Source organism: Pan troglodytes, chromosome 22 (genome assembly GCF_028858775.2).
Source record: "Pan troglodytes isolate AG18354 chromosome 22, NHGRI_mPanTro3-v2.0_pri, whole genome shotgun sequence".
In the NCBI taxonomy this organism is placed as follows: Eukaryota; Metazoa; Chordata; class Mammalia; order Primates; family Hominidae; genus Pan; species Pan troglodytes.
The window spans coordinates 44,446,218-44,473,861 of record NC_072420.2 but is presented as its reverse complement, the minus strand read 5'-3'; the positions used below and the strand labels follow the sequence as shown (position 1 = coordinate 44,473,861).

The 27,644-nt window shown below is 50.8% G+C and overlaps 1 protein-coding gene and 1 pseudogene across 4 annotated transcripts in view; one reads left to right on the top strand and one right to left on the bottom strand.

The window, feature by feature from the left end:
• AGPAT3 (1-acylglycerol-3-phosphate O-acyltransferase 3) overlaps positions 1-15,618 on the bottom strand; it is a 123,870-nt gene extending 108,252 nt beyond the window's left edge. The window contains exon 1 of one of the 4 annotated variants that reach the window (XM_009440574.5): positions 15,456-15,618. The gene's annotated coding sequence lies outside the window, so the exon portion shown is untranslated. Of the gene's footprint in view, positions 1-13,472; positions 13,681-15,455 lie in introns of those variants that run through there. The other 3 variants (XM_001146797.7, XM_009440421.5, XM_009440531.5) reach the window with 3 other exon arrangements.
• Positions 15,619-24,443: 8,825 nt separating this feature from the next.
• LOC474129 (myosin light polypeptide 6-like) lies at positions 24,444-25,319 on the top strand (annotated as a pseudogene).
• Positions 25,320-27,644: the final 2,325 nt, after the last annotated feature.

Below are 27,644 nucleotides of genomic sequence, written 5' to 3'. Positions count from 1 at the left end.
GTCCAGGGACCATCACTCAGCAATAAGCCGCCTGCCCACTTAATGCCAGTGAGCAGGAGACGTCCAGCGCCTGTCTCTAGACGTGTCCTTGTTTCCACTTTGGGGAGATATATGTGAGTGGAAATAACAAGGGTAATTGGCAAAATCATTGTGAAATGAATCTGTCCTACCATAAATGTGACTGCGAATTTTGAAGTTGATTTGCAAAAGGCCATAGACATAGCTGTGACCCATCCCACACTCAGTGGCAATACCACTGGGAAAAGGGTAGCTACCGTCTCTGAGTCATCAGAATCCCTGCCAGTAAAGCTGGACAGCTGCCAGCACTCAAGATCAAAGCTGAGCTCCTGGCAGTAGAGACCTGCAGAGCACCTTTCCCGTCTTCCTGCCAGTGACTTACAAAGGCAGCCCTCGCATACCTGAGGAAGTGGCACCAGAACAAGACAAGAACAGGCTGACCAGGAGCCCCACCCCGCTCCTGCAGATGCCTCTCCAGTGTGTTCCACAGGAACAGTGGCCGCCCCTGCCGCTCCCAGATCTCGGGCTCTAGGGCACAACAGTTGCTGCCCTCAGCTGTGCTGAGCCATGAAGTGATTCAGCAGCAGGGGAATCGGACGCTGGTCCAGGAACACAGCACCAGCCTGGGAGGCCACAGACAAACATCAATTTCATGGGTGCAAAAGGCCAGTGCCAACTGATGTCGAAGCTCAAGTCCACACCCTGAGTTTCCACAGTGCTCCTGAGATGCCTGGGGACGCAAGGGATGCAGGGCTGCGTCCTCAGCCCCGGAGTCATGCTGCCCTGTTCTTCAAGAATAAACAGTAACAGAGACAGGCAGAACCCACGTCTTCTCAGTTCCACCCCAGGAGCATAGGGAGAGGCCCACATGCCAGGATGCGGGGACACGGGAGCTCACGGGAAGCAAGAGTACCAGGTGCCCAGAGGTCCTAAGGCCAGCTCAGGACAAAGGCGCAGAGCTCAGGCTGTCGCTTCTAGATTGCTCTGCTTTTCAACGTGGTGCTCATTGATTGCAGTCACTCTTCCCTAAGTGCCATCATCCCCGGGCGGCCCAGCCAGGACTCAGAGTGCAGACGGCCACACACAACATGGCCGCCCTGACACGCACACAGCGCAGCAGGTCCACGTGCCACTGTGCCATTGACAAGGCACTTTCACATGTGCAGCCTCACAAACTGCTGAAGGAGAACAGACAAGGAGACAGGTGCACAGCCGAGAGCAGAAAAGGAAACTTGCCTGGGCCACACCCCCACGACCCAGCCTCCAAGCCCACGGCCACCCAGCACTTCCCACCAAGAAAGACCAGACTCCTCCTCCAGCACAGCCAGACACCCGCGGTCCCTTTTCACAGCTGAAATAAAATACTGTACAGCATCAATTGTGCTTTATACGGTATTCACAGGAGATGAAGCTTTACTCAGTCTTAGCATGTTGGATTTTTTTTTTTTTTGAGATAGAGTCTCACTCTGTTGTAGGCTGGAGTGCAGTGGCACAATCTCAGCTCACTGCAACCTCCACCTCCTGGGTTCAGGCAATTTTCATGTCTCAGCCTTCTGAGAAGCTGGGATTACAGGCACACACTGCCACACCCAGCTAGTTTTTGTATTTTTAGTAGAGACAGGGTTTTGCTATGTTGGTCAGGCTGGTCTCGAACTCCTGACCTCGAGTGATCAGCCCGCCTCCGCCTCCCAAAGTGCTGGGATTACAGGCATGAGACACTGCAGCCAGTGGCATGTTGAATTTCAAAACTAGAAGACAAGCCAAGCGTGGTGGCTCACACCTGTAATCCTAGCACTTTAGGACCCGAGGTGGGCAGGTTGCTTGAGGCCAGGAGTTTGAGACCAGCCTGGCCAATATGGTGAAACCTCATCTCTACAAAAATTACAAAAATTAGCTAGGTGTGGTGGCGTGCAACTTCAATCCCAGCTACTCCAGAAGCTGAGGCACAAGAATCGCTTGAACCTGGGAGGTGGAAGTTGCAATGAGCCAAGATCGAGATTGCGCCACTGCACTCCAGTCTGGGCAACAGAGCAAAACTCTGTGTTCAAAAAAAAAAAAAAAAAAGACAAATGGAAATAAAAAACTATTAAACATATACAACAGCGTCATTCTTTCAAATACTACTGGTGTGAGTAGAAACAGACGTGATCTTTGCAGAGGGTAAATCAGCAACAACGTGTCTAACGTCTTTGAAATGGCAAGACCCTTTACTCAGCAATCCACCTGTAGACTTTACCTTCAAGACATTGACTAGAGAAGAACTGTACAAGGATGCCCATCATATTTATAACTGGGAAAACGGAGCGGCATCAGTGTCCATTGACAGGGCTGGCCACAGCTGGCTGTGTCCACACAGCGGAGCCCAGTGCAGCCCTCCCTCGAGGGGGCAAATGGGAAGGTCAGCAGTGCAATGTGAACTGAAGCAGGCAGGCCGCAGAGACAGAGCCACGACGTGACTCCGTTGTGAATTAAGTGTGTGTGTATCTAACTCACACTCAGGATAGGAGCAGGCCACCTCGGCAAAGTGACATCCAGGTCGAAGTCACCAGGCAAAAGGAGAAAGTGTGTTCCAGGCAGGCTAAAGTCCAAGGCAGAGTGTGGCCAGTGAGGCAGCTTGAAGACCGGGTGTGGGGGTGCAGAGCGTGAGGTCGGGGGACACTGACATCAGCAGGCATCGTCACAGGGGTGCTGAGCAAGCAGTGGCGGGGAAAGCGCAGGGCCACTGAAAGGCTGCCTCTTGTTCTGTGGGGAACAAGTGTGATGGGACCTGAGCTGGAGCGACCCCACGCAAGACCACGGGCAGTCTCAGTCGAAAGCGAGGCTGGCGGTGGGGCAGGAGGCGGGCAAGGGGAATCGTGAGGGTCAAGGAGCCATAGATGGGGAAGGGGGTGTGGGAGATGGAGGAAGGGGGTCATAGATGAGGCCCAGGTTTCTGTCCTGGACACCAGTGGAGACAGAAGATAGAGGGGACAAGATGGTGATACCAGAGCAACGATGGGAATGGGCCTGCTGGGAAGATGTCCTCAGCCAGATCCCAAGAATAGCACCATTTCAGCCAGGCGCAGTGGCTCATGCCTGTAATCCCAGCACTTTGGAAAGCCAAGGCGGGTGGATCACCCGAGGTCGGGAGTTCAAGGCCAGCCTGACCAACAAGGAGAAACCCCGTCTCTATTAAAAATACAAAAAAATAGCAGGGCATGGTGGTGCATGCCTGTAATCCCGGCTACTCAGGAAGCTGAGGCAGGAGAATCACTTGAACCCGGGAGGCGGAAGTTGTGGTGAGCCAACATGGCACCATTGTACTCCAGACTGGGCAACAAGAGTGAATCTCAAAAAGAAAAAAAAAAAAAATAGCACCATTTCAGGTGCTTCCTAGTCTTTTTCTTCACATTTATTTTCTACTTTTGAAACCTCACATGCCCTTTAACTATTACTGGCATATGCCATGTATATGTACAGCAGTTCTTCAGCTACCGAATACAAGTCATCTGAAGAAAGCCAATTGAAATGGCAACCTAGTCTGCCTGTGCTAAAGTAGCAGAAAGCATCTCAGGTGGGATGGGTGACAGGGAAGTCGACAAAAAGTTAAGTTTATAAGGACAAAATCTGAGTCACATTTTGCAACTGTTAAAACTGGTGGGCTGGGCATGGTGGCTCACACCTGTAATCCCAGCACTTTGGGAGGCCAAGGCAAGTGGATCCCCTGAGCTCAGGAGTTCAAGACCACCCTGGGTAACATGGTCAAATCCCATCTCTGCTAAAATACAAAAAATTAGCTGGGCGTGATGGCATGCACCTGTAGTCCCAGCTACTCAGGAGACTGAGGCACAAGAATCACTTGAGCCCTGGAGGCGGAGGTTGCAGTAAGCCAAGATCATGCCACTGCACTCCAGCTTGGGCAACAGAGTGAGACTTTGTCTCAAAAAAAAAATAAAACAAACAAAAAACAAAACAAAACAAAACAAAACAAAAACTGGTGAAAAGCATTTGATAATGATGTGCTCAGTGGGGAGGCTTCCCAGCTTTAAACACCCTGGAAATTACACGTTGTCCTCCACCAGGTAGTTTTAGAGTGAGAAAAAATTTCCCCCCAGACAGCCTGGTCATTTTGGTATATCTAATCTGTAACATTCCTTCTACTGTTCATTACGGTTTCATTCATCCGGATTTATGTAGATCCACCTCCACCATCAGCAATTTCTTCAATCTCAGATTTCTGCTGTAGGATCACTTTCCATCTAAGTCAATTATATCTTTAGACATCCCCTTTGTGAGCCCAGGAAATCAGCCTAAAGTTATTCTAGATCAGTCCCACTCCTGGACTCCTGGTAGGAGCAGGGCTTCTCCAGGGAGGCTTTGCTCCCTTCAAGCCTTGCAGGAATCCACAGACAAAGCCCACGTGAAATGAGCCCACAATCCAAAATCACAAAGCGTGTGACAGGCAAGCATCAGTGAGCAAGAGGCAGCAGAACAAGTGGCGGAGTCCAACCCTCAAGAAATTCAAATTTTAGTATTTGTTAATATTATTATCGGTATTACTTTGGTATTATTAGTTACAGTATAGAAAATAAGTATGTTTAGACATAAAGAGAAAATAAAAATAAGTGTAAGGAAAAGAATACCAAACAAGAGGAGAGGCAAACTTGGAAAAAAACAAAGAGAACTTTCAGGAATGAAAAATATAATTATTAAAAAAATGAAAATTAAAAGAACAGGTTAGGCTGGGCATGGTGCCTGTAATCCCAGCACTTGGGAGGCTGAAGTGAGAGGATCACTTGACCCTGGGAGTTCAAGACCAGCCCTGGCAACACAGCAAGACCCCATCTCTACCAACAAAAAAAAAGAAAAAAGAAAAAAGAAAAAGAAGAACAACAATAACAGGTTAAATATTAATAGCGCAGAGGCTGGGCACAGTGGCTCACACCTGTAATCCCAGCACTTTGCGAGGCCAAGCCAGGTGGATCACCTGAGGTCAGGAATTTGAGACCAGCCTGGCCAAATGGGTGAAACCCCGTCTCTACTAGAAATACAAAAATTAGCCGGGCATGGTGGTGGGCACCTGTAATCCCAGCTACTCTTCAGGCTGAGGCAGGAGAATCACTTGAACCCAGGAGGCAGAGGTTGCAGTGAGCCAAGATTGCACCACTGCACTCCAGCCTGGGCGACAGAGCAAGACTCCATCTCAAAAAAAATGTATACCTATTTAAATAGCACAGTAGATGGAGATGAAGATAGAGTTGCTAAATTGGAAGACAGAGCTGAAGAAATAACCTGGAATGAAGCATAAAAAGACTGAAAGGTAAAAACATGAACGAGAGTTTAAGTGGCTGGGAGGATGGTATGAGAAAGCAAAGCATAAGGCAGATGCTATATGGTTGAGCCCCCATATCTAGGGGTTCCACATTTGTGGATTCAACCAACTGTGGATCAAAGATATTTGGGTGGAAAAATTCCTAAAAGCAAAACTCGAATTTGCTGCTCTCTACTATGTTAAATCCACATTAATGAAGTTATATATAGGCATTGTATTAGATATTATAAGTAATCTAAAGATGATTTAAAAATACATGGGAGGGAGGCCGAGGAGGGCAGATCATGAGGTCAGAGTTCAAAACCAGCCTGGCTAATATGGTGAAACCCCTTCTCTACTAAAAATACAAAAATTACCCCAGGCGTGGTGGTGGGCGCCTGTAATTCCAGTTACTCAGGAGGCTGAGGCTGGAGAATTGCTTGAACCTGGGAGGCAGAGGTTACAGTGAGCCAAGATCGTGCCACTGCACTCCAGCTTGGGCGACTGAGCGAGACTCCATCTCAAAAACAAAGAAAAAAAATACATATATGGGAGAATGTGCACAGGTTATATACAAATACGGCACCATTTTATATCAGGAACTTAAGCATCCACTAATTTTGGTATCCATGGTGGGTTCTGGAACCAATCCCTAGTGGATACCGCAGAATGACTGTATTGAACAAAATAATGGCTGAAAATTTTCCAGAATTGCTGAAAGACATGATACTTTATCTTCAGAAAGTACAATGAATCCAAAACAGGATAAACAAAAAGAAATCCATGCTAGAAAGACCACAGTCAAGTTGAAAAACACCAGAAATAAAGAGACTATAAAAGCAGCCAGACAAAAAGCTTACTACTGACACAGGAAGGACAATTGAAATGACAGCTGGCTTCCTAACCGCAACTTTATAAGCCAGAAGATACATAATAGAATTCAATCCTTAAAGAAATGCCAGAGACTCAGTGCTATACAGACTATATCCCTCTTACCATGAGGCTTTTCAGCTGAAATCATAATAAAAACAACCTAAAATCCTCAATGCCTTTGGACATAAATGCATTCATGGGTCATGGAAGAATAATAAAATTGTAAAATGCTGAACAATGAAAATATTACATATCAAAATAAACAAGACGACAGTACAGCAGAACTAAGTAGGAAAGCTACATAGACTTAAATGCTTATGACAGGACTGGGCGTGGTGGCTCATGCCTGTAATCCCAGCACTCTGGGAGGCCGAGGTGGGCGGATTGCCTGAGGTCAGGAGTTCAAGACCAGCCTGGCCAACATGGTGAAACCCTGTCTCTACTAAAAATACAAAAGTTAGCCAGGCATGGTGGCACACGCCTATAATCCCAGCTACTCGGGTGGCTGAGGCAGGAGAACCACTTGAATCCGGGAGGCGGAGGTTGCAGTGAGCCGAGATCACGCCACTGCACTCCAGCCTGCGTGACAGAGGGAGACTCTGTCTCAAAAAATAATAATAAAATACTTATGACAGAAAGTTGAAAATTAAGAAACTAAGCTTAGAGAAAATAGAAAAGAAAATGTTTCAATTCAGTAACCTAGAAAGAGAACACCAGAATAAACCCAAAGAGTGTAGAAGGAAATCCTGACAATGAGCAGAAATTAGTGATACGGAAACAAAGACACAGTGGAGAAAATGAGTAAGACTAATAGCTGGTTCTTTGTGAACACTAATAAAAAAGATGAGCCTCTGTGAGATGAATCTAGAAAAGAAAGGTAAAACCATTTTAGGAATGAAAAGGGTGATTTACTGTCAGATATAGTAGAGATTTAAAAATTAAGAAAATATTCTGACCTTTGTATCTAGAAACTGACAACTTGGGCCAGGCGCAGTGGCTCACGCCTGTAATCCCAGCATTTTAGAAGGCCAAGGTGGGAGGATCACCTGAGGTCAGGAGTTCGAGACCAGCCTGGCCAACATGGTGAAACCCCGTCTCTACTGAAAATGCAAAAATTAGCCAGGCGTGGTGGTGCGCGCCTGTAATCCCAGCTACTTGGGAGGCTGAGGCAGGAGAATCGCTTGAACCCGGGAGGCAGAGGATGCAGAAGCCCTGTGTTCTCCTTCCAGGTTCTAGAGCCGGAGTCCTCAGGGCACATGGGTTTTGCTGGTGCGCGTGCTTTACCTTGATGAAATCAGGTGCTGCATACACTTCTGCGGCTCACTCCTTCCACCCAGCGTTATCCTCCGGAGGCGCATACATGTTGCGGCCTGGAGGAGCTACTTCCTTCCCCTTTCCATGGCGAATGTAGCACGAGGTTATTTTTCATTTTATTTGGAGACAGGCATTGAGAGAGCTCCCAGGGTCTGACTCTAACACACATGCCACTATGAACGCCTCAGCATGTCCCCCGGGAAGCACACGGCAGGTGCACCCGCCACTCGATGCCATCTCCCTGCAGCTCCTGCCATTCCCAAAGCAGCCACGCTGGCACCAGTGCTCTGTCTGCCCCCACATCTTCTCCAGCACTTGTCCCCACAGTCTTTTAAGTTTCGCCGTCCCGGCAGGGGGAGGCCGCAGCTCTCTGTGGTTTTGTTTCTGCGTCTCCCTGGTGACCCATGACAGTGGATCTTCCATCTCTCCAGCTCCTTGCTTTTGGCTCACTTTGTTTGTATTTCTCACACCAGGCCTCCTCTGCTTCAAGGAGGCAGAGTGGGACGATTCATAACCACGTGGCCACTGTTTGTACCCACACCGGAAGGCAACATGGTAGAAGCATTTCCCTAAAATCAGGAACAGGACAAGGATGGCCTGTCACGCTTCCATACAGCCCTGCTCAGGAGGGCCTGGCCCAGGCAGCAAAACAGGAGGGAAAAATATGAAAGATATAAGGAAGAAACAGAGTCTTCACCACTCCCACATGACATGAATGTCTACTGAGAAAATCCCCAAAATCTACAAATAAATGTTAAGCAATGGCAAGGTGATCAGCTGTTAAATCAATACCCAAAAGTCAACTGCATTTCTACAGAACACCAGCAAAGACTTAGAAATCAATAAAAATAAAAAACACAATTTACGGCCAGCGTGGTGGCTCACGCCTGTAATTCCAACACTTTGGGAGGCCGAGGTGGGTGGATCACTTGAGGTCAGGAGTTCGAGACCAGCCTGGCCAACATGGTGAAACCCTGTCTCTACTAAAAATACAAAAATTAGCTCGGCATGGTGGCGTATGCCTGTAATCTCAGCTACTCGGGAGGCTGAAGCAGGAAAATCACTTGAACCCGGGAGGCAGAGGTTGCAGTGAACTGAGATCCTGCCACTGCACTCCAGCCTGGGCGACAGAGCAAGATTCTGTCTCAAAAGAAAAGAAAAAAAAAAAAACACCATTTACAAAAGAAAGAACAATAATAAGGGCACCTGGGAATAAATGTAAGCAGAGTGTCAGGTGGAATGTGAAATACCACGGTGCTTTATCAAAAGACACCTCGGAAGACCTGCACAGTCAACTCTAGAGAGATAAAGGGCTTAAGCAGAGAAAGCAAACTTTACAACTTCTACAGAAAAATACAGAATACATTTGTGACCCAAGAATTGGGAAGAACTTAAAGTAACATGCAAAAGGCACTACCTAGAAAAGAAGGATGGATAAAATTATACATTACATTAAAACTATCTTTTCACCAAAACAAAAAAAGTGAAAAGATAAAACCCAACTGGGAAAAATATATAATGCACACATTACAGCCAAAGATGAACATCCTGAATCTATAAGGAAATATATAATATGGAAACTATATATAAGGAATAGGTGAGAAAAAGACATAACCCAAAAGAAAAATGGATGAAGCACATGAACAGGAATTTCACAGGGAAGGACACACATAACCAATAAATATGCAGGATGCTCACTTTCATCCAGCAGGCAGGCGTAAATCAAGACCACAACTGCACAACAGTTTGCATCTACCAGCTTTGCGAAAATCAACAGCAATGCCAAGTGCTGACGAGTATGTGGATCACGTGTGTCCAGAGACATGGACATAGAACATTCCATGTAAACAGGTCAAGATTAGAAGTGCTTCTGGTAAATGTATGGATGCATTCTGAAAACATTATTTTTTGCAGGCTGTATCTTTGCATAGATCTTACGGGAGGGTCTCCCGTAGGCCCTTAAAGACATGTGGAGTTACGTTGTTTTCCAATTGATGCTTATTCTCTTAGTACCATCTTCTCCTTTCCTCTAAGCATCATCAGAGAACGCTGTTTCCAGCAGCCATCCCTGAGACAGAGGCAATGATTCTTTTGGTTTCATCTGCACATAAATTCTTGGGATTTTTTCCCCCCTCTCTTCCTGCATTTTGGAAGTGCCTGTTTTGTTCTCATTTAATTAGTTCAGTTACTTTGTTTCAAGAAATAAATACTGTAGCCCAGAGACTGTAAAAACAGTAGCCCCAGTTGAATTCAGGTGGCAACATTTGTAATTTGGCGTGTGCAGTTTGTTAAAAATAAATACATTGCATATAAAACTCCAGATATCTGGCTTCTCTCGGAAGACTAAAGATGGAGTCACTCTGGTCCTATACCCACCTGGCCCTGCTCAGCTGGGGGTCAGTAGCGGGTTGTCAGGTGAGCCAGACCCTGTGGAAGAGGCCTCAGTCTCTCACTCATGCTCACCACAGCCACCCCTTCATAGGCCTCATGTCTGCATTCTCACTTACCTTCCTAGCTGGACCCTGTCAGAATCTGTGTTTACGATTTTCCTGTATAGCTTTGTTCACCAAAAATAAACATTATATACTGAATAATTCACTAACATTTATTTATTTGTTTATTTATTGAGATGGAGTCTGGCTCTGTCACCCAGGCTGGAGTGCAGTGGCACGATCTCAGTCCGCCTCCCAGGTTCAAGGCATTCTCCTTCCTCAGCGTCCCGAGTAGCTGGGACCTATGCATGCGCCACCACACCTGGTTAATTTTTGGGTGTTTTTTTTTTAAGTAGAGATGGGGTTTCATCATGTTGGCCAGGCTGGTCTCGAACTCCTGACCTCAAGTGATCCACCTGCCTCAGCCTCCCAAAGTGCTGGCATTACAGGTGTGAACCACCGCCCGGGGACCCAATAATTCACTAACATTTAAAGAAAAGAAGTAAAAGTTACAAAGGCTTTGGGGCTCCAGGAAAATGCAATGCTAGCCTGGAGCTGGAACTGAACTGCACGACAAACATATTTTCTAACCAATGTTCTAGAACTTAAGTCATAGTAATAAGCTCCTGATTTAGAAAACTGAAAATAACCTGTGTGCACTGAAACACGTGTGTCCTGATCATTGTAGTGCATTTGAAAATTCCCAGAACACCAGCACTTCGCCTCCCTGCACCAGCTCACTGCCAGCCACGGCAGGGAGTCCAAGGAGGATGGCTGTGGTTCGCTTCCTAAAACTAATCCAAAATCCCGCCCGCCCGTGCCGCATAATGAGTCACAGTTGGGATTGTCTTTACTGTTCCTTTTGTTTTTGTGGATTATCAAAAGTCACTAAACTTAGCCAGGCGTGGTGGCAGCACCTGTAGTCCCAGATACTGGGGAGGCCAAGGTGGGAGGATCGCTTGAGCCCAGTAGTTTGAGTCCAGCCTGGGCAACACAGTGAGGCCCCACCTCTAAAATACATGCATAAAATTTTAAGTCCCTAAACTTTGTCTCTGAGGCCGCGATGGAGCTCTGCCAGAGAGAGCCGCTTCAAGGTGACAGGTGAGGAGACAGGTGAGGCACAGCCTCCTTGCTGAGACACCTTCGGGACCCCTTCAGGGGTCATGACCAAAGCGGGTACTCACGCAGGGCCACCCTGGGGGTCCACTTGGCACTGGGCTGGTTGTGCCTAACTCAGGACTGGGTCTGAGGCTCCTCCTCCCCAGCCCTGCTCCCTCCGCCTCCTCTCACGGGGGTCAGACCTGCCTGGAGGTCTGGTGCTCCCCCACCATCCTCTGCAGGGTTTCTTCCTGCACTTCCCATCTCATCTTGGCACCTGCTTCCCAAACTGACAAGTGCATAACCCAAACTGACGCGGTCTTCCTCTAACAATCTGACTTCTGTCTATTTTGGCAAAAATCAATGCTAGTACACCATATTTTACAAAGTATAACAACTGGTTAATTTCTCAATGCAAAAATTATGTGTAGCTCCCTAATAAAATGCACATTTGTTCACTCAATCACTCCAATTAGACTAGGACAATGGCCTAAATCAGAAATCAATCTATGAAAAGCTTAACCCAATCATCAGCACATTCTTCACATGAGGAGTCAATAAACAGCTCTTCATTTTACTCCCACCAAGTGTACCATAAAAAGCTGAGCATAGATGAATTTACGTCAATTGAATTAATTTTCTTCTTGATTCCATATCCGGCATGTATCTGTTTCTATCAATTCAGATGGAGCTTTCAGAGCCCCCAGTCCAGCAAGTACGGCCTTCTACAAGTGAAAAGTGTTTAAATGAATACGTGTATGTGAAGCCAATGACTTAGTCTCCGTTTCAGAAATGTAGATTTTCATCTATTGGATCTTATGAGCATCAAGGTGGTTTGGTGGAAAGAATAACAGCTTTGGATTCTATTGGACCTTTGTTTAAATCTAGATTTGCCCAAGCTGAGACGCTGGCCACACTTCCCCACTCAGTTTCCCATGTCAGTGTCTCTGTCAGTTTCTGTGTGATGGGGTAATACCACTCTCCTTACAGGGATGTAGAGGAGCTTATAAAATAATAAGGTAAGCATGTCATAAAGCAGGTGACAGATTTAGTGTCAGGTCAGCTAATAGGACATGAGGAAGAGAACAAGAGCCACCGTGGCTGCAGCGCCGGTACTCAGCTCCCAGCACCTGGCTGAGAACCAGGAGGGCAGACAGTCAGGGGTGAGTAATCGATCTCAGGACAGGTATTTCCTTGTACAGCTTGTTACTGCTGCTCATTTTATAATTCATCATTATTGTTATTTATTATGCATTTCATTCCCTACCCGCTTTCAGAAAGGAATCGAGACCATCTCCAACAATGATGCATAGCCTTCCCAGTCACTGGGGACAGGCCTCTGGGCTGCAGGCACACTGTCCCACCAAGAGCACCCAGCTCCACTTTGAGTCTTAAGTGACACAGGGCACGCTAGCCAGGAGGTAGATTTCTGCCTGTCACACACTGAAGGATAGTTGTGTTGCTTTCAATTCACCACCAGTAACATTTAAAACATATCCTATCTGCAATCCTTCTACCTAGACTTGGGAAAAGACGTGGCCAATTTAACCCCAGCATCCATGCAGCCTAATAGCCAGGTATACACTTTGACCCTGCAGAAAGAATGGCCAACTTTCACCATCAACTCGGCCTTCCCGCCTCCAAAACTAAACACAGACACTGCCCCAAGGTTATGAGAGTGCCCGTCTCCTGCACTTTGCTTGCCAAAGATAATCAAAACATGGCCGCTTGTAAATGACTACATGAAAGCCTGCCAGAAGGTGAACGATTAATGCACCTGCCTAAATGCAGCACTTTGAAATTGGTAATTTAGAATCAATCTTGAAATTATGATGAAGTGGTTTTAGGAAGGACAGACGCCTCGTGGTCATGTTACTTTACCACTTGAAACGACCCATTTAAAACCCCAAACAGTCTTCGGTTAACCAAAAGTCAATTCCCATGAAATTTCTGAGCAACTGTCTTTAGAAAACTCAGTCCAACTTTACTGTAACAAAACTCTTGCAATGAGATGGAGTAGCTAAAGACCTCACATTAAACAAGTCATTAAAAAGGAAACAGTCAAATGTAGCCAATCACGTCCCATGCTGTGATCTAGAAACACCAGTCCACCGGCGATACCTTATAACAGGGACATCACAAGAGTTTTTGACAAGGCCAGAGAGGGAGGCAAAGCGTGGAAGCAGAAGCCATTGAATTTACCAGAGGTGGGTTTTGATGGTGACAATGGGCCTGCACTGGCTCTTCAGTGCCAAGCACTAGGGGCTCTGCCGTGGGGTCTGCACTGTGAGAGCCTAAGCGGGGCTGAAGGTTGATGAACAGGGTAAATGTGATTGGGCGAGTTAAGGACACCCCTCCTCCAAAGGAATCCAGGAAATCAGGCTCTTAAACACACATTCTGATCTTCCCCTTCCCTGTTTAGGAGAATTCCAACATTTCCCACCTACCTCCGATTTGACCAGGGATAGCATCCACGGACGTTCAGCACCCGGACGGGTCTGTGGAGGTGGGAGTTCCAGGGATGTAAGCCTAAAGGCGGCCCTGCCGTTCCGTGACATAACCTCGGGCAAGTAACTCAAGCCCTGTTGTGTCAGACCACTTGTTTACGAGGTCAAAGTGCGGAGGGGATGGGAGGCAGGTGTATCAGTCACGTGTCTACGGCAGGGACGGAACAGATTACTTTGGTGAATGCTCTTTTTCTAATTTCCAAAATAAAACATTACTTTCAGTTTGCTTCCCCAGTCCTGGCACACAGACGCGCGTCCAGGCGCAGGGTGTAGCTCCCCAGCGTGGAGTCTGCACTGGGGCCCCAGCCTGGGGTGGGGCAGCACCCTCCCTCCAGGAAGGCCTGTTCTAGAATCCACACTCCTGGGGACTTTCCCACCCGGCCACACTGCCTTTAACCCAGCAGTCTTCAGGCTACTGCAGCGCGTCCCCCTGGCAGATACGCCAGGACAGGGCCACGCACAGGTAGGGTGACCACAGAGGGCGGCCACTCCATGAAGTCACCTTCAGAACATTTAAGGCCCCTACACCTTCTAAGGCCAAGGGGCCCTGTTCTGTCTGAATGTCAATGGCATGCAGCTGCTTTTTAGACAATGTCCTCAAGAAGATACTTAAGACTAACCAGAAATGGATACAAGAAGCAGCTGTAACAGGCACAGGCTAACGCCGAACTCTGTCCGGGAGGAGGATTGGTTGGAAAGAGGGAGGGGGGGCGGCAAAGAAGTGGCCAAATCAAGAGAGTGCTCAGCATCCTCGGGAGACCCCTCTGAAGCTTTCAAACTGAGAAGACGAAGTTCAGCAATTCCTAAGCGAGTCGGAGCAGCCGCGCCCGCAATTTAAAAGCCGCAGGATCCTGGGTCCCTCTAGCAGCCTGGGCCCGCCGCCCGCCCCACCTCCCAGCCCCCAGCAGGCTCTCGGCGTTGGCTTTCATTTTTAATAAGAGCCGCATGCTCATCACCCTCTGTCTGGAGGCCAACAGCCCACATCTTTCTTCTACTAAGATCATGTTTCCCAGGAAAAAGAACCCAACTGCTCAAGTATTCTCTTTGACAAAGCTTTTTAAATTGTGCTTTTTTAAAAAAAAAAAAAGGTCTGGGAAGCCATTTATAAAAGCATTTTCCCCATGTCACTAAACTTCTCTCAAAGTTAAAAAAAAAAAAAAAAAAACTGCACCATTTTAAACTACCTTCAAATACTAATAACCCTCCTTTCCTAAATACTTGGGACCAATGTTCCAAGGGTCCTGGGGTGGCCAGGAGTGGGTTTTCGCCCCCACGGCTCTTGCTCCCGGACTGACCCCATCCCCTGACCCGCCCGGTGCAAACGCGCCGCCGGTCTCCGGGCCGAACCCGCAGTCAACCCTGGGCCCCGCAGCCCTCCCCGCGCGGAGCGGCAAAAGTGAAACTGCCCCCTTGGCCTGGGCGCGCGAGGAGGAGGCCCCTGGGGGGGGTCCCGGGTCCGCCGCACCCCGAAACTAGGCGGCAGGCGCGTCCTGTCCACGGGGGAGCCGAGCGGGGCCCGGAGCAGAGTCCAGGACGGAGGGATGGGACGTCCCCGCGGGAACCCACTCGCCCTCCCTCGGCCCGGCCCGGGCCCCTCCCGGGCGCCCCGAACCCCCGGGCCTCCCGCTGGGCCCAGCGCCACCGAGGCTGCTGCGGGAAGTGGCCGGGGCCTCGCGCTGGACCAGGCCGCCGGGGAGGCCGGGGTTGCGGGGGGCGTACAGGACCCGGGCCCAGACCTCCTCCCGGCCCCGCGCCTTCCCAGGCCCCGCGCCCCGCGCCCCGCGGAGCGCGGCCGGCCCATTGCGGCGCGGGGCCCCGGGCGGCCCGAGGTCGGACGGCTGGGACAGGGGCGACCTCGGGCGGCGGCGGGGCGTGGGGGAAGAGGGGGGCGGCCCGGCCTCGGGTGGGGGCCTCGGTACTCACCTGCAGCCGCCGCCACCTGCTCGTCGCGCGGGCGTCCCCGGCGTCGCCTCCGCGGCCCCGCTCTGGCCGCTGCGCTCCTCGGCCCTGGGCCCGGCCCGGCCCTGCGTCGGGGCCTCAGCGAGTGCGGCGCCCGCCGCCCCCGGCCCCCATCCCGCCGCCCTCCGCCCTCCGCCCTCGGCCGCGCCGCCGCCGCCACTTCCTGTGCGCGGCGATCCCACAGTTCCGCCGGCGCGCGCGGGGCGGCCGAGGGACACGCTGGGGGGACACGGGGGAAGGACGCGGGGGGGCGACGCGGGGGGGATACGGGGGGGATACGGCGAGGGCACGGGGGGACACGCGCGCGGAGAGAGGTGTGGGCCGAGGGCGCCGGCGGGGCCGGGTGCGGAGCCTGCATGGGATCCGCTAACGGACGGGGCTGGGACCCGGGTTGGGGGAGGGGGCGGGCGGGCCGGGACCGCGGGGGGCGCGGGGATCAGGGAGGTCGGGGCTGAACGGGGGGAGGTGGCGAAGGACCAGGCTGGGGTCCCGCGAGGGCTCCCAGGGACCGGGTCGGGGGCAGAGGGGGCCGGGGCGCGGGGTGGGGCCGGGAGGGGCCTCCGAGCTCTGCCTGGGCCCCGGCATCTCCCCTGCCGGGGTCTCCTGCGGGCGCCGGGGAAGTTTCGCGCGCGAGCTCCTCCCCTAGTCGGCCGGGGCTTAGGGTCGCCGTCAGGGGTCGCCGCGCGGCGGGCTCGGTGGGGACGGCCCTGCGAGCAGCGGCTCCGCGGAAGGATCGCGTTTCAGCCCACGTGCTGCGCCCTTGGACTTATTCATAGTTGGCACCCGGCTGGCAACACTGTATCGACACTTGACCGTGGCGGGGGTGGGGGTCGCCCCGGAGCTGCCCTGCGAACCCCCGCGGGCGCTGACGCCGTCCCCTCCAGACCGCGGAGCCCTCTCAGCCCCAGGACAACGGCTCCTGTTCCCCCCTCCCTTGCACCTGGCCGGCGGCCGATCCCAGAACCTGCGGAGGCCGCGCAGGTGCCGCTGTCAGGGCAGGGCCCGCTGCGGGCTCCGCCTCCTGCACCCGGTACCTTGTGTGACCTGGCGCCTGCTCAGGTCCTCAGGCCCCGGCTGGACTTGGTGAGCTTGGGTGGGTTTCATTTGAAAACCATTTAAAATACCAAGTACTGGTACTGTCTACTGTGCCCCTTTTTTTCCTTTTTTTTTTTTGTTTTTATTATTGAGACAGGGTCTTGCTCTGTCGCCCACCCTGGAGTGCAGTGGTACAATCATAGCTCACTGAAGCCTTGAACTCCAGAGCTCAAGTGACCCTCCCACCTCAGCCTCCCAAGTAGCCGGGACCACAGGCACACACCACCATGTCTGGCTAATTTAAAAAAATTTTTTTTGTAGAAATGGAGCCTCACGGTGTTGCCCAGGCTGATCTCGAACTCCTGAGCTCAAGTATTCTCCCACCTCCTCCTCCCAAAGTGCTGGGATTACAAGTATGAGCCCCCGCACCCAGCCTGCACCTCCCTTTAAGCCTCTTCAAATTATTTCAGAAAATACTTAGACTAAAATAAAATGAAAGTACCGTGCACCTGTCCTACTCACAGTTCCCTTATTCTTGAAAAAGGAGTTAAGATTTGCAAAGCTCGTGGAATTCACCATTTGTAAAACCTCTCACCCCTCATGTCACTTTGGGTAATCTGTGCCACAGATAAATTCCCACAGGCACCGCGGGATGTGTGGATACAGGGATGTGCTGACTTATAGCTCTACCTATAATCACAGGAAGCCTGAGAACAACCAGACACTTGGTTAAATAAACTCTAGAACATTCATTTAGCATTTTTAATTTAAGACATTTTTCTAAAGTTGTGATGTGATAATTCTGTGTACACAGATAGGATATAGTCTCCAAGATCTGTTAAATTAAAAAATAAAAATAGTGCAGAGCAGTGAATATACAATGATGTGCTTTATTTAAAACAAACAAAAAATGGCCGGGCGCGGTGGCTCACACCTGTCTGTAATCCCAGCACTTTGGGAGGCTGAGGCGGGTGGATCACGAGGTCAGGAGTTCAAGACTAGACTGGCCAAGATGGTGAAACCCCGTATCTACTAAAAATACAAAAAAAAATTAGCCTGGCGTGGTGCAGGTGCCTGTAATCCCAGCTACTCGGGAGGCTAAGGCAGAGAACTGCTTGAACCTGGGAGGCAGAGGTTGCAGTGAGTCAAGATTGTGCCACTGCACTCCAGCCTAGGCGACAGAGTGAGACTCTATCTCAAAAAATAAATAAATAAATAAATGACCAGATGCAGTGGCTCACACCTGTAATCCCAGCACTTTGGGAGGCCAAGGCTGGTGGATCACTTGAGGTCGGGGGTTCCAGACCAGCCATGGTGAAACTCCACCTCTGCTAAAACAAGATACAAAAATTAGCTGGGCGTGGTGGTGCTCTCTTGTAATCCTAGTTACTCAGAAGGCTGAGACAGAAGAATTGCTTGAACCGGGGAGGCAGAGGTTGCAGTGAGCTGAGATCTAGCCATTGCACTCTGGCCTGGGCGACAGAGCAAGACTCTGTCTCAAAACAAACAAACAAATAAAAAAAAAAAACAGAAAACAACATAGGCAGATACAAGTCCAGAAGGCTCTGTGAAGATATGATACTGAATGGGCAAGGGTAAAGAAATTTTATTACAATAAAATTTCTATGTATGTTAGGTAGTAATGTTTAGATTTATCATAAGCACACATTTTATAATTTATAAATTTTATAATTTATTATTATTATTAGAAAAAGGGTGTCCCCCCATCACCCAGGCTAGGAGTGCAGTGGTATGATCATAGCTCACTACAGGATCCCTGAAGGGATCCTCCCACCTCAGCCTCTCAAATAGCTAGGGCTATAAGCATGCGCCACCACGCCCAGCTATTTATTTATTTATTATTTATTTAGTAAAGATGGGGTCTCACTCTGTTACCCAGGCTGCTCTCAGACTCCTGGCTTCAACGATCCTCCCACCTTGGCCTCCCAAAATGCCAGGATTAGAGGCATGAGCCGCCCAGCTCTGCATACTTATTAAAAATGAATTATGATGTACCTCTTCATTTAAACATTGGATGGCTCCTTCAGCCTCACTTTGAGCTTTTAGATCAGCCCCAAATATTATGTTTGTCTCAATGGTATAAAACTCCACTGACAGACCAGCCTAGGCAACAAAATTAAAATTAGCTGGGTGTGGTCCAGCACACCTGTAGTCTCAGCTACTCAGGAGGCTTAGGTGGGAGTCGAGGCTGCAGTGAGCCATGAACGTGCCCCCTGCACTCCAGCCTGGATGACAGAGACAGACCCTTTCTTCATTAGAATCTGTGATCACTGAGACCTGAGCCGAGCCCCTGGAGAGCCGCAGGTGCCCAGACACTCAGAGAAGCATTTGAAGGGAGCTGGAAGTCAGCCACCCACCCTCAACTGTTTACAGGGTTCCAGCGTGCAGGTGCTCAGATAGGCAGGAAACGTCATCGCTAACCTTTGTTGAGCCCTTGTTATGTGTGTAGATTAGTTCATTAACCAAAACCAGGCCACAAGGTAGAGACGACTGACACCCCATTTTACCTTTAAGGAAACTGAGGCATAACAAACCTCCCTACCTTATCCGCCAGCACACGGGGCAGCAGAGGCAGGCAGCCCTGCTCTAGGCCCTGATGCAGCCACAGCGCAGCAGCTTCTCCTGACCTGGTAATGGGGTTGGTTATTAAGAAAGAGACTCGTGGTGAGCCAAGATCATGCCATTGCACTCCTGCCTGGGCAACAGAGTGAGACTGGATCTCAAAAAAAAAAAAAAAAGGAGAGAGAGACTCAGATCCTCAGCCTCCTCAATGAAAAACTGGGGGCAAAGGGAGATTCTGACCTTGAGTAGTATTTGTCCAGAGAGGGGATTTTTGCTAGGAATGAAAAGAGGAAAAGTAGTTTTTTTGTTTATTTGTTTGTTTGAGACAGAGACTTGCTGTGTCGCCCAGGCTGGAGTGCAGTGGCACGGTCTCGGCTCACTGCAGCCTCCACCTCCTGGGTTCCAGCAATCCTCCTGCCTCATTCAGCCTCTGGAGTAGCTGGGGTGACAGGCCCCCGCCACCACGCCCGGCTAATCTTTGTATTTTTAGCAGTGATGGGGTCTCACCACATTGGCGAGGCTGGTCTCGAACTCCTGACGTCAAGTGATCCACCCACCTCGGCCTCCCAGAGTGCTGAGATTCCGGGTGTGAGCCACGTGCCCAGCCTTTTTGGTATTTGTTGTCCACGGTGCATATGAGCCAGGCCCTGGGAAAGGGGCTCCCTCTTCATTATTCGCTCTAATTCTCAGCCTGAACTTGCCGACATCTGGCCTCACAGATAAGCAAACTGAGCCAGAGAGGTGATCCCAGGGCCAAATGGCAGATTGCTGCCCACCTCCACACCCAGAAGGAGGCTTTCCAGTTCTGAGGGGGCCTCATTGGACAACTTGCCCATCCAGCCCTGCCCAAGGCCCAGGGGGCCCAGTCTGGCTCAAGGCAGGTCAGGGGAGAGGACAGGCAGCGGCCGGCAGTAGGGAGGGCCCTGGAGCAGGTAGGGCTGGACGCTGAGTCGCGTGACTGCCAGGGGAGCTGAGAGCCAAGGCTCAGCGCCAGCCTGTGACCTTAAACAAGGACGTTACCCATTTGGTCTTAGTTTCTTTTTTTTGTAAAATGAGGAGGTTCCCACCCAGATTTCCCTGATCTCCAAGAGGATGCCGGGAGAGCCAGGGGCCCTCGGGGTAACTCCGGCATTCTTAAAAGCCCAAAGACAACCCTATATTTATCTCAGATGTAAAAGTTTACCAAAACGAAAGATAATAACTTTGCTGTAAATACACGAACTCCAGTGTGTGGATACTAATCTCTACTGGATGGACGTTAACTATTTTTGGCTAATAGGTAATAGGAAAACAATGCAAACAAAAGCTTTTTTTCCTAGGAGACACATTATTTTTTAAACATAGACTTCCACAGAGGCAAAAATTATAAACAAGATCTTTCACAGCAAAGAGATTAGAAACCCTGGGTGCACTAAGACCTCGCCCCTGGAAATGATTCTTGAGAAACTGAGTTCAGTCTGGAGGCGCTGAGTCCGGTGAGATTGTTGCCATCTGTCAGAGGCTTTTGAACCAGAGCGACTCCATCTTGAACAGGGGCTCAGTAAAAGGCTGAGATCTACTGGGCTGCGTTCCCAGACAGGTAAGGCATTCTAAGTCACAGGATGAGCTAGGAGGTTGGCACAAGATACAGGTCATAAAGACCTTACTGATAAAACAGCTTGCAGTGAAGAAACTGGATAAAACCCACCAAAACCAAGATGGCCACAAGAGTGACCTCTGACCGTCCTCACTGCTACACTCCCACCAGCACCATGACAAGTTTACAAATGCCATGGCAACATCAGGAAGTTACCCTATATGGTCTAAAAAAGGGAGGCATGAATACTCCACCCCTTGTTTAGCATGTCATCAAGAATAACCATAAAAATGGGCGACCAGCAGTCCTGGGGCTGCTCTGTCTATGGAGTAAGCCATTCTTAATTCCTTTATTTTCCTAATAAACTGCTTTCACTTTACGGACTCACCCTGAATTATATTTCTTGTGCAAGATCCAAGAACCCCCTCTTGGCGTCTAGATCCGGACCCGTTTCCTGTAACACATCCATCCCCCATCCCAGGGGTCAGCAGAGAGTAGAGAGCAACTCCCAGAGGAGCCTGGCCTCATCAGCCTGCAGGTCAAAGTCAAGGTCACAAGAGCAGGCCAACGCCAGCAGGTGGGGAAGTGTCTGCACAGAGTAGCCGCCCTGGGTGTGAGTCCAGACCCCATCTCCTCCTGCAAAGTGGGGCGACAGTAACCGCACTGTGAAGTGGCCACATGGTAAAGACCGCGGGCCTGCAAAGCCCAGCGCAGGGCCTGGGCAGGTGACAGCTGGGAGCTGTGGTCCACGCTTCGCACCCTCTCAGCGAGTGTCAGAGTCTGAGGGGCTCCAAGGTCCTGGCTGAGGGAGGAGCAGAGACAGAGAGAGACCAAGTGGAGGCTGCTGGGGTGCAGGCCGAGGCTGCCCTCTTCAGGCACCCCAGCCAGTCCGAGCAGGCGGGGTGTGTGGCCCCATGCTCCTGGCCACCAGCCTTTGCTCGGGGCCTGGGTCTGAGGCTCACCTGCCAGTCCCACTCCCCTCTGGAGTCTTTCGCAGAGGTTACGACACCCCGCATGCCCCGTGCACCTAAACCCCACTGAGTGTCCACCGCCTGGAGGCCTGTGTGACTCAGGGGCCTGCAAAAAAGACCTCAGCCTCCCGCTTGCTTAGAAATGCGGCTTGGACCAGAGCACCTCCCGGGGCCCACACCCTACTCTGCAGGCAAGGGCAGGCACCTGTGCCCCTGTTTCCGAACTGAAGACACATCCACGGGTCCCTTAAATTCACTAAAGCCTCCTCATGAAGGCAGCAGCCACTGTCCCAAGCAGGCTCCTGTCACAGGGAAGGGGACAGACCCACTTCAACTCCTTAGCCATGCATTTCCCCCTCAGAAAACACAGGGAAATGCCATCTCTCAAAGGAAGGCCCCTTCCTCCCAGACGCCTGCACACCAGGACACACGCCATCTGCACGCGAGCAAGCAAAAACTTTAGTTTTTCTCTTTTACACAAATATTTTTTCAAATTGTACTCTGGGGCAAAAAACAAACAAACAAACAAAACATACCTACGGTTTCTGAAAATTAACAGCCAGGCCATGGTGGCTCACTCCTGCAATCCCAGCACTTTGGGAGGCCGAGGTGGGCAGAACACCTCAGGTCAGGAGTTCAAGACCAGCCTGGCCAAAATGGTGAAACCCCGTCTCAACTGGAAGTACAAAATTAGCCAGACGTGGTGGCTGGCACCTGTAATCCCAGCTACTCGGGAGGCTGAGGCAGGAGAATTGCTTGAATCCAGGAGGCTGAGGTTTCAGTGAGCCGAGTGCACCACTGCACTCCAGCCTGGGCGACAGAGCTAGACTCTGTCTCGGAAAAAAAATAAAATTCACCTGTTCAAATTTGGAGTCTGTTTTGAGACAGGGTCTTGTTCTGTCACTCAGGCTAGAGTGCAGTGGTGTGATCATGGCTCACTGCAGCCTCGACCTCCTGGGCTCAAGTGATCTTCCCACCTCAGCCTCCCCAGTAGCTAAGACTACAGTTGCGAGCCACCGTGCTCGGCTAAGTTTTCTTTTTTTCGGTAGAGACAGGGTCTCACTATGTTGGTAGGCTGCTCTTGAACTCCTGGGCTCAAGTGATCCTCCCACTTTAGCTTCCCAACAGATTTGTTTGGTTTTTTTTTTTTTTTTTTTTGCTTGTTTGTTTGTTTTGAGACAGAGTTTTGCTCTTGTTGCCCAGGCTGGAGTGCAATGGTGTGATGTCAGCTCACCACACTACAACTTCTGCCTCCCAGATTCAAGCGATTCTCCTGCCTCAGCCTCCTGAGTAGCTAGGATTACAGGAATGTGTCATCACCCCCAGCTAATATTGTGTTTTTAGTAGAGACGGGGTTTCACCATGTTGGCCATACTGATCTTGAACTCCTGACCTCAGGTGATCTGCCCACCTCAGCCTCCCAAAGTGCTGGGATTACAGGCATGAGCCACCACACCCGACAGATTTGTTTGTTTATTTTTGAGATAGAGTTTTGCTGGTCAGCCACATTGGAGTGCAGTGGCATGATCTCGGCTCACTGCAATCTCCACCTCCCGGGTTCAAGCGATTCTCCTGCCTCGGCCTCCCAAGTAGCTGGGATTACAGGTGCGTGCCATCACACCCAGCTAATTTTTGTTTTTTTAGTAGAGATGGGGTTTCACCATGTTGGCCAGGCTGGTCTCGAACTCTTGACCTCAGGTGATCCACCCACCTTAGCCTCCCAAAGTGCTGGGATTACAGGCGTGAGCCACCGCGCCCGACAGGTTTGTTTGTTGTTGTTGTTGTTGTTTATTTGTTTCTTTTTTCTTTCCTTTTGAGACAGAATTTTGCTCTTGTCACCCAGGCTGGAGTGCAGTAGCACAATCTCAGCTCACTGCAACCTCCGCCTCCTGGGTTCAAGCGATTCTCCTGCATCAGCCTCCCAAGTAGCTGGGATTACAGGCACCTGCCATCACGCCCGGCTAATTTTTGTATTTTTAGGAGAGATGGGGTTTCACCATGTTAGCCAGGATGGTCTCGATCTCCTGACCTCAGGTGATCCACCCGCCTCCGCCTCCCACAGTGCTGGGATTACAGGTGTGAGCCACCACGCCCGACAATTTGGTATTTTAAATGCGTGCAGGAGAACCCAACAGCTCACAGATCCAATATATCACCTAAATCCCGAGAAATAGGGAAAGGAGCGGCTCAAGTACTGATGCCGGCGGGGCCAAGGAAGTCTTCCAGAAAAAAGCCCAGTGAGTTAGCATGAAAGGGAGTTTTCTCAGGCTATTCAGTGTCTTAGGCAGGGCGATTTAGGCATAGACATAGATCATGATTATAAAATATTTCACTGAGCCGGCCGGGTGCGGTGGCTCACGCCTGTAATCCCAGCACTTTGGGAGGCCGAGGCGGGCGGATCATGAGGTCAGGAGATCGAGACCATCCTGGCTAACATGGTGAAACCCCGTCTCTACTAAAAATACAAAAAAAACTAGCTGGGCGTGGTAGCGGGCGCCTGTAGTCCCAGCTACTCGGGAGGCTGAGGCAGGAGAATGGCATGAACCCGGGAGGTGGAGCTTGCAGTGAACTGAGATTGTGCCACTGCACTCCAGCCTGGGCAACAGAGTGAGACTCCGTCTCAAAAAAAAAAAAAAAAATATATATATATATATATATATATATATATATATATATATATATATATTTCACTGAGCCATTACTACAGGGAAAGTTCCTGTGGAGCTGAGCAGTCAAGACATGTAACTTCACCAAGGACCAGCACAGAGTTCAAGGCTGCCTTCCGGCTGTTTGACTGAACAGGTGACGGCAAGGTCCTTCCAGCCCCTGTGGGGACGTGATGAGGGCCCTGGGCCAGAACCCCACCAATGCCACGGCGCTCGAGGTCCTGGGGAACCCCAAGAGTGATGAGATGAACGTGAAGGTGCTGGACTTTGAGCACTTCCTGCCCCTGCTGCAGACAGTGGCAGGGAACAGGGACCAGGGCACCTAAGAGGATTATGTGGAAAGACTTCAGGTGTTTGACAAGGAAGAGAATGGCACCGTCATGAGCACGGAAATCCAGCATGTTCTTGTCTCACTGGGTGAGGAGATGACAGAGAGAGGAGGAGAGATGCTGGTGGCAGGGCATGAGGACAGCAGTGGTTGCACTGACTCTGAAGTGCTTGTCCGCAGGCTGCTGAAAGGCTGAGGGTCTTGCCAGCCTCCCCAGAGCCCAGGCCTTTCCCTGGGTGACATTTCGTATCTAGCCTGAGGCTCCCTAGTGCCTCTGGTTGCAGCACCTTTCCCATCTTGTCTCTCTTGGATGATGTTTGCCATCAGCATTCACCATATAAACTTGCTCTCTGTGTACCCCTCCCACCCAAAAAAATTTCAAGGCTGGGCACAGTGGCTCACGCCTGTAATCTCAGTAATCCCAGCTGAGGCGGGTGGATCATTTGAGGTCAGGAGTTCGAGACCAGCCTGGCCAACATGGTGAAACCCCATCTCTACAAAAATACAAAAATTAGCCGGGCGTGGTGGTGGGTGCCTGTAATCCCAGCTACTCAGGAGGCTGAAGTGGGAGAATCACTTGAAACCAGGAGGTAGAGGTTGCAATGAGATGAGATTGCGCCACTGCACTGCAGCCTGGGTGACAGCGCGAGACTCTGTCAAAAAAAAAAAAAAAAATTTTGAAACTCAAGCAACAGAAGAGTTAGTTCTGGGAGAAAAGTGAGCGTTAGATAAGGGCACTCAGACCACACCCCTCCTGCCTGGGGCCACCACGGAGGAAGGCACCACGCAGGCCGCTAAACACAAGCCTAGTGTCACTTCTTGGAAACACTAGGGGAGGTACTTCAGGGCCTCTCCCTCAGTTTCAGTTCTCATCTGCTTAATTTCCTAACGTCCCTGGTCCTGTCATTACACTAAAAAATAAGCCCATCCTTTAGTGTCGGGACAGGCCACAGACTGAACTTGGTCTCGTAAAATCAGTGTGTTTTTGTTCCTCTTTTTTGCCGGAGCTGGAAGGGCTCAGTCCCTGGTGCCCCCTGAGCGCAGTGCAGTGAGGGGCGGGAGGCATGGGTTCTCTGCCACCACAAGCCCCCTCTGCCTCCGGACACGGCTCCGTGGGGAAGGGGTGGCCATGCTGGAGGAGTCTGTGCGCCTCGTGGGGAGGGGTGGCTATGCTGGAGGAGTCTGTGTGCGTGTCAGCGCTGTGGGGGTTCTGTTGGGGGCACATTGTCTTGTTCAGAGCCTCTGCTTCCTGCGTGGTCAAAAGCGGTGGTGGGCGCTGACCAGCTGGTCTCATAGGTCTCCGCGAGGATCAGGTGAATTTGCACTAGGGGAAAGCCACTGACGGGTTTCTCTGAAATTCTGTCCCTGAGTCTGTCCTTTACAAATCCACCTCCTCGGGGGCCTTTCCCCGACAGGGCTGTACCTGGCAACCCCACCCGGGCCCTGATACAGGAGCCCTACCCTGCCTTGGCCCTTCTGTGCACCCAGCCTGAGCAGCACCCGTCTCCCGGAAGCTCCACGATGGGGGTGCTGTCTGCCAAGACACAGAGCAAACTTCTGACAGCAGGGAGACTGCAGCCCCTTGCTCGTGTGGTGGCCTCCGGCAGTAGGGGCCACAAAGACAAGCGTTTTCTCAGCCTTGTTGATGTGCTGGATTTGCTTCCTGGGCTGCTGTGCACAGCACACAGGCTGCAGGGCCTCGGCCACAGACACGCATCCTCTCACATCCTGGGGGCTGAACATCCAAGATCAAGGCGTCAGCAGGGCTGGTTCCTCTGAGGCCTCTCCTTGGCATGCAGACGCCGACTCCTCCCTGTATCCCCACAGGGCTGTCCCTCTGTGTGTGTGTCTGTCCTCATCTGCTCTTCTTACAAGGACACCGGTCCAATCAGGGCCCACCCTAGCGACCTCATTTTACCCTAATCACCTCTGTGAGGACCTCATCTCCAACGCAGTCCCCTTCTGCAGTGCTGGGGGTTGGGGCTTTGACACGTGAATCCGGGGGGAGGCACGCCCACCTGAACGCTCAGCCCATAACAAGTGCAGTCTCTCTTTTCCTCGCTGTCTTTCTGCAATACATACGAATGACTTATGTAACGCTGAAAAGCACTCTACAGTAATATACGCCTTACAGATGCAAAGCTGCAAAGCTGCCAAGCTGCCAGGAGCAAGTCCCGCATCTGGAGCCACCTGGCCTGCGTGGAGAGACGGAGGTGCTGACTGGCCGGATCGATGAGGTTCACGGCTCGCTTGCTTCTCTGTTGGTTGCAGCTGGGACTCACAGCTTCATGCCACCTCTTGGGAAGAGAATTTGCAATCTGGTAGGAAAGAGAAGACAAGAGCACGAGGGAGAACGCTGTGAGATGCAGGAGTGTTTCTCTGGGGCGGTTCATAGGATCACCTTCAGGAGGAAGCACCCCGGCCCTTCACCAACCCAGCCAATCAGAATCAGGGCAAAGCGCCATCATCACCATCGTGGTCGTCATGACAAAGCCCCCGTTCATTGCATGCTATACCTGTGTAGCAGAAGCACCTTCCGAGACTAACTTGCCTGAGGTCACACAGCTGCAGGGAGTAAAAGCTCAGTCCCTTTAGCTGGAGAGCTTCTTTGCGCAACCCCTCGTAAATAATTGGAACAAAATAGGAGGGGCAGGCCTGATGTGGTGGCTCACACCTGTAATCCCAGCACTTTGGGAGGCAGAGGCGGGAGGATTGTGTGAGTCCAGGAATTCGAAACCACCCTGGGTAACATGGCGAGATCCTGTTTCTACAAAAAATAGAAACATTAGCCAGGCATGGTAGCATGAACCTATAGTCCCAGCTACCTGGGAGGCTGAGGTGGGAGAACCACTTCAGCCTGGGGAGGCTGAGGCTGCAGCAAGCCCTGATGGTACCGCTGCACTCCAACCCGGGTGACAGAGTGAGACCCTGTCTCACAAAAAAATAAAATTAAAATTAAAATAGGCCAGGCGCGGTGGCTCACGCCTGTAATCC